Source organism: Triticum dicoccoides, chromosome 6B (assembly GCF_002162155.2).
Source record: "Triticum dicoccoides isolate Atlit2015 ecotype Zavitan chromosome 6B, WEW_v2.0, whole genome shotgun sequence".
Taxonomy (NCBI): Eukaryota; Viridiplantae; Streptophyta; class Magnoliopsida; order Poales; family Poaceae; genus Triticum; species Triticum dicoccoides.
This window is the reverse complement of record NC_041391.1, coordinates 422,662,573-422,674,907: the sequence shown is the minus strand read 5'-3', so window position 1 is coordinate 422,674,907 and position 12,335 is coordinate 422,662,573.

Below are 12,335 nucleotides of genomic sequence, written 5' to 3'. Positions count from 1 at the left end.
TGAATATGATATATTTTTTGTCCCCCAAGCTTTGATGGGCAAATTTACTATGATGAAAGCATGCCTCCTATCTATGATGATTATTGTGATGATACGTATGCTATAAAGAAGAAGTTTGCTTATGTGGAGAGTATTAAATTTTCTATGCTTGTAGATCATGAAAAGAATGCTTTAGGTGCTGGTTATATTGTTGAATTCATTCATGATGCTACTGAAAATTATTATGAGGGAGGAACATATGCTTGTAGGAATTGCAATAATGTCAAGTTTCCTCTCTATGTGCTTAAATTCTTGAAGCTATGCTTGTTGTGCCATCCTATGCTAGTTGATTATTGTTCCCATAAGTTGTTTTCTCACAAAATCCCTATGCATAGGAAGTGGGTTAGACTTAAATGTGCTAGTCATATGCTTCATGATGCTCCCGTTATGTTTTAATTCTTATCTTTTATGTGAGCATCATTGTCATCATCATGCCTAGCTAAAAGGCATTAAAGAAAAGCCCTTGTTGGGAGACAACCCAATATTTATCCTTACTGTTTTTGTGTGTCCACATTATTATGCTACTGTAGTAATCATGTTTTATAGCTTTTGTTTCAATAAAGTGCCAAGTAGAACCTTTGGGAAGACTTGGGTGAAGTTTATATGATCTTGCTGTGAAAAACAGAAACTTTAGCGCTCACGAGATTAGCTGCCATTTTTTACTGGAGAGTGATTTTAGGTTGATTCTTTTTGAAGATGATTAATATACAAATTATGCAGGTCCAGCAATTTATTTCATAATTTTTGGGGTTACAGAAGTATAGGTTTTATACAGATTACTACAGACTGTTCTGTTTTTGACAGATTCTGTTTTCTATGTGTTGTTTGCTTATTTTGATGCATCTATGGCTAGTATTAAGTGGTATGAACCATAGAGGAGTTATAATAAAGTAGATATTACACCAATATGAATTTAAAATGAGTTAATTACAGTACCTAAGTGGTGGTTTTATTTTCTTATACTAACGGAGCTTACGAGTTTTGTTTTGAGTTTTGTGTGGTTGAAGTTTTCAAGTTTTGGGTAAAGATTCGATGGACTATGGAATAAGGAGTGGAAAGAGCCTAAGATTGGGGATGCCCAAGGCACCCCAAGGCAATATTCAAGGATGTCCAAGAGCCTAAGCTTGGGGATGCCCCCGGAAGGCATCCCCTCTTTCGTCTTCGTTCATCGGTAACTTTACTTGGAGCTATATTTTTATTCGCCACATGATATGTGTTTTGCTTGGAGCGTCAATTTCTATTGTTAGTATTTGCTTGCTGTTAGTTAGAATAATTTTTTGCCTCTTTAGTTTCAATAAAAAAGGTCAAGGATAGCCTTTGCCATGCTTATTTTGCTAGTTTGCAAGTTGCTGTTTGAAAACAGAAAGTTTACCGCTGTTGCAAAAATTCCCTAGAAAAGTCAGAGAATGGTATAACGTTGAATCTTTTTGCATATTAAGCTCTGATAAATTTATTACAGTGGGAATTTTAGTTCATAATTTTTGGTGTCAGGGAAGTATTGATACTCTTGCATTCTTTACAGACTGTACTGTTTTGACAGATTGCTGTTATGGTTGCATTGTTTGCATATGTTTTCTTGTTTAATGATTCTATTTGATGATAGGAGTATTAAATATACAGAGTCATTTAGTATTCAATGTTGAGTAATAATTTAAGTGATTTGTTACAGTAGAAAATGATAAGGTTTTGCATTGGTTTATACTAACCTATCTCATGAGTTCTTGTTGAGTTTGTTGTGAATGAAGCTTTTGATAAAAAGAGAAACCATGATATGAGAGGAATTAAGGAGACACAAAAGTTCAAGATTGGGGATGCCCAAGGCACCCCAAGATAATATTTCAAGAAGTCTCAAGCATCTAAGCTTGGGGATGCCCCTGTAGGTATCCCACCTTTCTTCTTCAACAACTATCGGTTAGTATCGGTTGAGCCTAAGTTTTTGCTTCTTCACATGAGTTGTGCTATCCTTGCATTGTAGTTTTATTTAGCTTTGCTTGCTGTTTGAATAAAGTATCAAGATCTGAAATTCTTTAATGAGAGAGAGCCATACAAAAATTAGAATTTGCTAGAATACTCTATGTGCTTCGCTTATATCTTTTTGAGCGTAATAATTTTTGCTCTAGTGCTTCACTTAAATCTTTTAGAGCACGGTGGTGGATTTGTTTTAAAGAAACTTGATCTCTCATGCTTCACTTATATTATTTTGAGAGTCGTTAATAGCATGGTAATTTGCTTAATGTTAATATACTTAGTGTTCAAGATATGTGAAACTTTCTTTTTGAGTGAATTAAATTAAGTTTGATGCTTGATAATTGTTTTGAGATATGGAGGTGATAATATCAAAGTCGTGCTAGTTGAGTAGTTGTGAATTTGAGAAATACTTGTGTTGAAGTTGGCAAGTCCCGTAGCATGCACGTATGGTTAAAGTTGTGTAACAAATTTGAAACATGAAGTGTACCTGGCTTGTGCATCCTTATGAGTGGCGGTCGGGGATGAGCGATGGTCTTTTCCTACCAATCTACCCCCCTAGGAGCATGCGCGTAGTACTTGATTTTTGATGGCTTCTAAATTTTTGCAATAAGTATATGAGTTCTTTTGACTAATGTTGAGTCCATGGATTATACGCACTCTCACCTTTCCGCCTTTGCTAGCCTCTTCGGTACCGTGCATTGCCCTTTCTCACCTTGAGAGTTGGTGCAAACCTCGCCGGTGCATCCAAACCCCATGATATGATACGCTCTATCACACATAAACCTCCTTTTATCTTCCTCAAAACAGCCACCATACCTACCTATCATGGCATTTCCATAGCCATTCCGAGATATATTACCATGCATCTTCCACCATCATCATCGTGACATACATTACTTTTGTCATATTGTCATTGCATGATCTTGTAGTTGACATCGTATTTGTGGCAAAGCCACCATGCATTATTTTCCATACATGTCACTCTTGATTCATTGCACCATCCCGGTACACTGCCGGAGGCATTCATATAGAGTCATATCTTGTTCTAGTTTCGAGTTGTAATCCTTATGTTGTAATCAATAAAAGTGTGATGATCATCATTATTAGAGCATTGCCCTAGTGAGGAAAAGGATGATGGAGACTATGATTCCCCCACAAGTCGGGATGAGACTCCGGACGAAAAAAAGGGGGAGAAAGGCCAAATAAAAAAAAGAAGGCCCAAAAAAATGAGAGAAAAAGAGAGAAGGGGCAATGTTACTATCCTTTTACCACACTTGTGCTTCAAAGTAGCACCTTGTTCTTCATGTAGCGAGTCTCATATATTTGTGCTTCAAAGTAGCACCATGTTTTTCATATAGTGAGTCTCATATATTGTCTTGTTCATACTAGTGGGAATTTTTCATTATAGAACTTGGCTTGTATATTCCTACGATGGTCTTCCTCAAATGCCCTAGGTCTTCATGAGCAAGCAAGTTGGATGCACACCCACTAGTTTTCTTTTGCTGAGCATTCATAGCTCTAGTGCATCCGTTGCATGGCAATCCCTACTCCTCATGTTGACATCAATTGATGGGCATCTCCATAGCCCGTTGATTATCCTCGTCAATGTGAGACTTTCTCCTTTTTTGTCTTCTCCACACAATCCCCATCATCATATTCTATTCCACCCATAGTGCTATATCCATGGCTCGCGCTCATGTATTGCGAGAAGGTTGAAAAAGTTTGAGATTATTTGAGTATGAAACAATTGCTTGGCTTGTCATCGGGGGTATAGAAGTTGGGAACATCTTTGTGTGACGAAAATGAAGCATAGCCTAACTATATGATTTTGTAGGGATGAACTTTCTTTTGCCATGCTATTTTGAGAAGACATGATTGCTTGATTAGTATGCTTGAAGTATTATTATTTTTGTGTCAATATGAACTTTTGTCTTGAATCTTTCGGATCTGAATATTCATATCACAATTAAGAAGATTTACATTGAAATTATGCCAAAGTATCACTTCGCATAAAAAATTCTTCCTTTTTATCATTTACCTACTCGAGGACGAGCAGGAATTAAGCTTGGGGATGCTTGATACGTCTCCAACGTATCTATAATTTTTGATTGCTCCATGCTACTTTATCTATTGTTTTAGGCAATATTGGGCTTTATTATCCACTTTTATATTATTTTTGGGACTAACCTATTACCGGAGGCCCAACCCAGATTTGCTGTTTTATGCCTATTTCAGTGTTTCGAGGAAAAGGAATATCAGACGAAGTCAAAACGGAACGAAATCAACTGGAGAAGTTATTTTTGGAAGGAAACCCACCCGATGGACTTGGACCCCACGTCCGAAGATACGGGAGGTGCTCACGAGGGTGGGGGGGCGCCCTCCCCCTGGGCGCGCCCCCCTGCCTCGCGGGGCCCCCGTAGCTCCACCGACATTCTCCCTGCACCCATATATACCTACGTACCCTAAAACTTCCGGAACAGAAGATAGATTGGGAGTTCCGCCGCTGCAAGCCTCTGTAGCCACCAAAAACCAATCGGGACCCTATTTCGGTACCCTGCCGGAGGGGGATCCCATCACCGGTGGCCATCTTCATCATCCCGGCGCTATCCATGACGAGGAGGGAGTAGTTCACCCTCGGGGCTCAGGGTATGTACCAGTAGCTATGTGTTTGATCTCTCTCTCTCGTGTTCTCTCTCGTGTTCCTCGATGGCACGATCTTGATGTATCCCGAGCTTTGCAATTGTAGTTGGATCTTATGATGTTTCTCCCTCTCTATTCTCTTGTGATGAATTGAGTTTCCCCTTTGAAGTTTTCTTATCGGATTGAGTCTTTTATGAACACTTGATGTATGTCTTGCCGTGATTATCTGTGGTGAAAATGGGATATCATGTGCCACTTGATGTATGTTTTGGTGATCAACTTGCTGGTTTCGTGACACTTGGGAACCTATGCATAGGGGTTGGCACACGTTCTTGACTCTCCGGTAGAAACTTTGGGGCACTCTTTGAAGTACTTTTATGTTGGTTGGATGAATCTGAGATTGTGTGATGCATATCGTATAATCATGCCCACGGATACTTGAGGTGACAATGGAGTATCTAGGTGACATTAGGGTTTTGGTTGATTTGTAACTTATGGTGTGTCGGCGTTCTGGGAACGGGGGTCCCCAGACTTGCCTGCCTGCGGCCTGCGGCGTGGCTCAAAGGAGGCCCAGCACAGCCCATCTTCATCAACGCAAGCTCAAGACCCTCGCGGGGCGGACGACAAGGAGCTTCCTCAGGCACGGCCTCGTCAGGCTGGCTCATGAGGAGGCGGAGAGTTCAAGACAGGGTACCTCGGGAGGTGCCCATGACGCAAGCCATGACGACCAAGGGCGCCAGTCGGGTGCCATCCCGCGCAGTGTCCTCCCTTCCTCTTTGGTGCAAAGGGAGCAAGCGCAGGCGAGAGTATCAAGCAAAGGCATGCATTTCCGTGCAACAAGACCAAGACCAGCCCAATGGCTGGAAGGGAGTCATCGTGGAGCCCAAACCGGCGTCATCACCAGAGTCTTTGCCAGGCAAGGACCAACTTTAGTCAGGATAAATGTACCCGCTGTTCCCCTTCAAAATGGACAATTGTTGGCGCCCTTCCCGCTCAATATTTGGGAAGAGGCCCAGGGCTTTCGCCTATAAATAGGACTAGCCACCCCCAGGGTAGAGGCATCTGGATCCTCATCAAGAAACCAGTAGTTAGAGCGACCGAACCCCTCTCATCAGTTCATCACACCAGCCAAGAACAGACCCTCGCGAGGCTATTCTTCCTTGTATTGTTCCTCATTAGCCCAAGAGGCAATCCACCACACCACACACTGGAGTAGGGTATTACACCACAATGGTGGCCTGAACCAGTATAAATATTGTGTCTCTTGTGCTGTTCTGTTTAGTAGTTTAGGTCCTAGCGATTCGGCGAGGTGCGAGACGGCTGAGGGTTGAATCTCCGCGCGCACCCCAGTGTTCGAATCTCAAGGGTCTGCTGGAACCCGAAATCCGACATTTGGCGCGCCAGGTAGGGGTGCGCCGGAATTTGCCTTCCGCCGTCTTGCTCTTCCCCGACCACCACAACCATGTCTAACGCTCATCGTGCTCGCGCCGAGCGCCGAGCTGCCCTCGCCTCCCATGTCGCCCGGACGGCTCCCGTTGGCGGGCGCCCTCGACGTTCCCCATTGCCCGCCGTCAACACCGCCACTGGCCCGGCGGGGAACGGGCAGCGAGCATCGCCCCTGCGCTCCTCGACGACTTCTGGGGAGGAGCCGCGCAGCTTCTTCATCACCCGCCCCGTCGCGCCGGCTCCTCTGGTCATCGCGGCCCTCCTGGGCGGCTCGCAGGCGCCGCCACGTCAAGACATTCACCCGCCGGGTCGGCGCCACCTCCACGCGGCAGGGGGCTCCCTCGGGCCGGACGGAGCCGTCGGCCGGGTTGACCTTCGACTCTGGGGACCACCCCACCAACTCGGCTGGCTCGGGTGCGCTCCCCATGCTCTGCACACCCACCATCTGCCAGGTGGCGGTCACCAGCACCCTCATCGACGGTGGCGCCGGCCTCAACGTACTCTCAGTCGACGCCTTCAACCTCCTTTGCATACCCCGGGAGCGGCCGCAACCCAGCCGGCCTTTCTCGGGCGTAGGAGGAGGGTCGTCCAGCTCCTTGGGACAAATCCGGCTTCCGGTGACCTTCGGCACCTACGACAACTTCCGTACGGAACTGGTCGACTTCGACATCGCCCCCATCAGCCTCCCTTACAATGCCATCCTTGGCTATCCAGCATTGGCCAGATTCATGGCCGCGACTCACCCGGGGTACAACCTCATGAAGATGCCCGGGAGCAACGCCGTCCTCACCGTGCCCGGGGACACCGAAGGTGCGCTGCGAGCGCTCAAGCTCGCCCTCAAGACGGCGGCTGCAGCGTGGCCCGCCAATGCGGAAACCCTCAAGCCCAAGGGGGCTGCGCTGACCAAGAAGAAGCAGTTGTTCACCGAAGACAAGGCGGAGACCAAGCAGATACCTGTCGACGAGGACGGGTCCACAAACGCCACTTTCACCATAGGCGCCAACCTCGAGCCCGAACAGGAGGAAGCCCTGGTCAAGTTCCTGCGGGCAAACAAGAAGGTGTTCGCCTGGGAGCCCGATCAGCTGGCAGGGATCCCACGGGGCGTAATTGAGCACCACCTCAATGTGTGCCCCAACGTGCATCCTGTGAAGCAGAAGGCGAGAAGGCAGTCCACTGAAAAGCAGGCCTTCATCGTCCAAGAGACCCGCAAGCTAGAAGCCGCGGGAGTTATTCGCGAGGTCCGATACCCAGATTGGCTGGCCAACCCTGTAGTTGTGCCAAAGAAGGGAGGAAAGGAGCGCATGTGTGTCGACTTCACCAACCTCAACAAAGCATGCCCGCAAGATCCGTTCCCGCTCCCTCACATCGACCAGATCGTCGATTCCACCGCCGAGTGTGACCTGTTATGCTTCTTGGATGCCTTTTCCGGGTACCACCAGATCAAGATGGCGGTGGAAGACGTGGAAAAGACGGCCTTCTTAACCCCGTGTGGAGTGTACTGCTATACATGCATGCCATTGGGGCTGCGCAACACGGAGGCAACCTTCCAGCGGCTCATGCGCATCACCTTGGGCCCGCAGCTCGGGAAGAATGTGGAGGCTTACGTTGACGACATTATGGTGAAGTCTCGCGAGGCCAAGACCCTGATACAAGACCTGGAAGAAACCTTCGCGGGCCTCAACGTAGTGAGCCTGCGACTCAACCCGGAGAAGTGTGTGTTTGGAGTTCCCTCAGGCAAGCTCCTGGGTTTCCTCGTATCCCATCGAGGCATCGAGGCCAACCCAGAAAAGGTCAAGGCAGTTGAGGACATGAGCCCACCAAAGACCCTCAGGGAAATGCAGAAGCTCACGGGGTGCATGACGGTGCTGGGCCGTTTCATCTCCCGATTAGGGGAGCGGGCGCTGCCTTTCTTCCAGCTGATGAAGAAAAAGGGTCCCTTCGAATGGGCTGAAGAGGCCGACAAAGCGTTCCAAGACCTCAAGAGGTACCTTACCAGCCCTCCAGTAATGGTGGCCCCACGCCCTCAGGAGGCCTTGGTACCATACCTCGCCGCCACTCCTTACTCCGCTAGCGCAGCCCTGGTGGCAGTTAGGGAGGAGTGTCGGGCCAAGACCACGGCGGCCACCCAAGCCAAGGCGAGGCCGAATCAGAAGGAACTCGCAGAGGCCAACACCGCGACGGAAGAAGATCAGCCGTCGCAGCAGAGCACACCAAGGGCGGGAGAGGCCCTCCATCCAGGCACCCAGCTTCTGGAGGCTCCGCCACCTCAGGAGGCACCATGGCTTCCGGAAGACGCCACCAGCACCGACGCCCCTAGCCTCGTCGAGCATCCGGTGTACTTCGTCAGCACAGTGTTACGGGATGCGAGGGCACGGTACCCCATGCCGCAGAAGCTCCTTCTCGCGCTACTGGTGGCTTCGCGCAAGCTGCGGCACTACTTCCAGGGTCATCCAATCAAGGTTGTCTCGGCATACCCCTTGGAGAGGGTGCTCAGGAGCCCCAACTCAGCCGGAAGGGTCGCCGAGTGGAACATTGAACTGCAAGCATTCCAGCTCGAGTTCAGCACAACTAGAGTCATCAAGGGGGGCGCGCTGGCAGATTTCATGGCCGAATGGACAAAGGCACCGGGCCTTAGGGCCGGCGAGGATCGATCCCTCTCCCCAGGAAGCGAAGCTCCAGAAGGTTGGGTCATGTACTTCGACGGAGCATTCTCCAGGCAGGGCGCTGGAGCTGGGGCGGTGCTCATATCTCCCGCTCAGGACAAGCTCTACTATGCCGTGCAGCTCTGTTTCCAGCAAGGCGAGAAGGTCTCCAACAACATAGCAGAATACGAGGGACTGATAGCGGGCCTGAAGGCCGCCGCTGCCCTGGGGGTGAAGCGCCTTACCATCAAGGGCGATTCGCAGCTCCTCGTCAATTTCTCCAACAAGGTGTACGAGCCAAGAGATGAACACATGGAGGCCTACCTTGCGGAGGTCCACAGGATGGAGAAACAGTTATGGGGGTTGGAGCTGCAGCACGTGCCCCGCGGCACTAATCAAGAGGCCAACGACATCGCCAAACAAGCCTCTAGGAGGTTACCCCAGGAGCTGGGCGTCTTTGAGGAGCGGCTCTTCAAGCCTTCAGCCCAGCCATCATTATCAAGCACAGCATAGCCTCGGGTGGAGCTCCCTCAGCCACCTGCCTCCGGAGCCCCAGCCTGTGGCCCGGCCTCAGGAGCATGCCTACTCCTAACGATGGAACCTCAAGAGGGGTGCTGGATCACAGAGCTCAAGAGTTACTTAACGCAAGGGACCTTGCTGGAGAAGGAGGAGGAGGCAGAGCGTGTGGCGCGGCAAGCCACACCATACAGCATCATGGATGGAGAGCTCTACCGGAAACGATCGAATGACGTGTCCCTGCGCTGCATCACAAGGGAACAGGGGAAGGAACTGCTGGCAGATATACATGGTGGAGATTGTGGGCATCATTTGTCGTCACGGACCCTCGTCAGCAAGGCGTTCTGCAGCGGTTTCTATTGGCCCACTGCGCTCAATGACGCTGTTGAACTCGTGAAGGCTTGCGAGGCTTGCCAATTCCATGCCAAGCAGATCCACCAGCCGGCAGGAGGTCTGCAAACCATCCCCCTCACTTGGCCACTCGCGGTCTGGGGGCTAGATATCCTGGGCCCTTTTCCTCGGGCGCCAGGGGGCTATCGCTATCTCTACGTCACCGTGGACAAATTCACCAAGTGGGCCGAAGTCGAGTCCGTCCGCACCATCCCCGCTGGTTCGGCGGTCAAGTTCATCAAGGGCATCGTGAGCCGGTCCGGAGTGCCGAACCGCATCATCACCGACAATGGTTCGCAGTTCACCAGTAACCTTTTCAAAACATACTGTGCTAACCTTGGGACGCAGATATGCTACGCTTCGGTGGCGCACCCCCGACGCAATGGACAGGCCGAGCGGGCCAACGCGGAGGTCCTGAGAGGCCTCAAGACCAGGACATTCAAGAAGAAACTAGAGGCCTGCGGCAGAGGCTGGTATGACGAGCTTCCATCCGTGTTGTGGTCCATCCGCACAACCGCGACCAAGCCAACTGGAGAGACCCCCTTCTTCCTGGTCTATGGAGCCGAAGCGGTCCTCCCTCACGAGGTCAAGCATCGATCCGCGCGGGTCCTGGCATTCGATGAAACGTTGCAGGATGCCATGCGGGGGACGGACCTCGTGCTGGGGGAGGAGCGTCGTCGAGAAGCTGCGCTGCGGGCGGCAAGGTACCAGCAGGCACTCCGGCGATACCACTGCCGCAACATCCGCCCCAGAACTCTCGAGGTAGGAGACCTCGTGCTCCGATGGGTCCTCTCCAGGGAGGGACTGCATAAGCTCTCTCCCATGTGGGAGGGCCCGTTCAAGGTTGTTCATGTTTCCAGGCCCGGCTCCGTGCACTTGGAGACTCAAGAGGGAGTACCTATACAGAACGCGTGGAACATGCAGCACCTCCGGAGGTTTTACCCCTAAAAAGGCCCAGAGCCTGCGAAGAAGGAGAATGCCTGTAAAGTTCATCTTTTTTGGGAATGGCCCAGAGCCTGTGAAGAAGGCGAATGCCTGTGAAGTTCATCTTTTTTGAAAGGCCCAGAGCCTGTGAAGAAGGCGAATGCCTTTGAAGTTCATCTTTTTTGAAAGGCCCAGAGCCTGTGAAGAAGGCGAATGTCTGTGAAGTTCATCTCTTTTGAAAGGCCCAGAGCCTGTGAAGAAGGCGAATGCCTGTGAAGCTCATCTTTTTTGGAAAGGGCCCAGAGCCTGTGAAGAAGGCGAACGCCTGTGAAGCTGTCGCGTTCTGGAAAGGGCCTGGAGCCTGTGAAGAGGGCCAATGCCTGTGAAGCTTGCTTCCCTGAAGAAAGGCCCGGAGCCTGTGAAGAAGGACAACGCCTGTGAAGCTCGCCGCCCGTGACACTCTCACGTAATAATGAGTTGGGGCTGTACACGCCCCGGAGTCTCAGGAGTGCCGGCCTCAGGCCCTGGGGCTCACTCCCACGCCTAGTGGCAGCACTTAGCTCCGTGCTGGTGAGAAGACGTCGAAGACTAGACTAGGTGCGGGACGCGGCTTTTTCATTTGCTTTCTGCAGTTGACTAGTTATTCCCATTTGGAGTTTTCATGGAAACTATCGCCATCTTTTGGTCCGAGGTTCTTCGACCTTTTTCGCTCTCTCGCCTCGATTTCTCTTGCGTGGGGGCTCGCGAGGCAGAAGCCCCGGGAGCCCTCGCGAGTGTTCCTACCGCTATTGCTCAAGTTTTCACGGCCCTGGTCCACAGCTGGAGCACCCCTCCCGACCATGCCTCACGGGCAGCGCAACGCGAACACAGGGCCTGGATCGGTCGCCCCCGCGGCCTGGGCCGGAGTTCACTTGCGAATGGGCGTACAACAGAAAGGAACAGTATCAGGATAACAAAAGTGGCACAATAATTAATGGCATTAACCTAAACGCGCCCCCACGAGGCCACACATTGTTGTCTTTTTGCGCAGGAGAAAAGAAAGGAAAAGAACAAAAGCAGGCGAAGCACGCCCCGTGCCAGCCCTCTTGGAAGACCCGAGCCGCCTCCGGAGCTCAGGCGGACTCCCTCTCGCGCTTCACCGGGGCGCGGCGGCGAGCAGACCTGCTGCCACCCTCCAAGCAGGCGCGGCGGCGCGGGGTGTGGCCGCGGCCGCTGCTGGAAGAATCACCACCCGAAGAAGAGCTGGTGAAGCTTGAGGAGTCACGGGCGTCGCCAGCCGCCTGCGCGCTGCCCTCTCCATCCACGCCGGGGCTGAGTCCTCGGCCGCGGTCGTCGTCTTCAGGGAAGCACCCCATGCGGCGACCGTCTTCCCCAGACACCCTCACGTAGAGGGTGGCGTCACCGTCGAACTTGAAGTGCAGGGAGCACCGGCGGCGAAGACCACGTGCGCGAGCGAACGTCTGCCAGCCACGGGTCAGGAATAGGTTCCCTGTAGCAGAGACCTCTAGAGAAGCCCATGAAGCCCGGCTGCAGCATCCATCTGCCTGGAGCCAGAGGCCACCCAGGGTGCCAGCCGGGAGCTCACCCAGGAGGAAGCGCGGGAGCTGAAGCCGGGCGCCGGACGGCTCCTCTGCCCACACCATGAACTCCGGCAGCACCTCAACAGCGTGGAGGCGCGGCCTCGGGGGTCGCGCGGCCGGGGCACGCCTTCCGACCATGGCCAGCCGCTCGTCGCCACGCTGAGAGCCACCTCCGCGACCGCGGGGGATC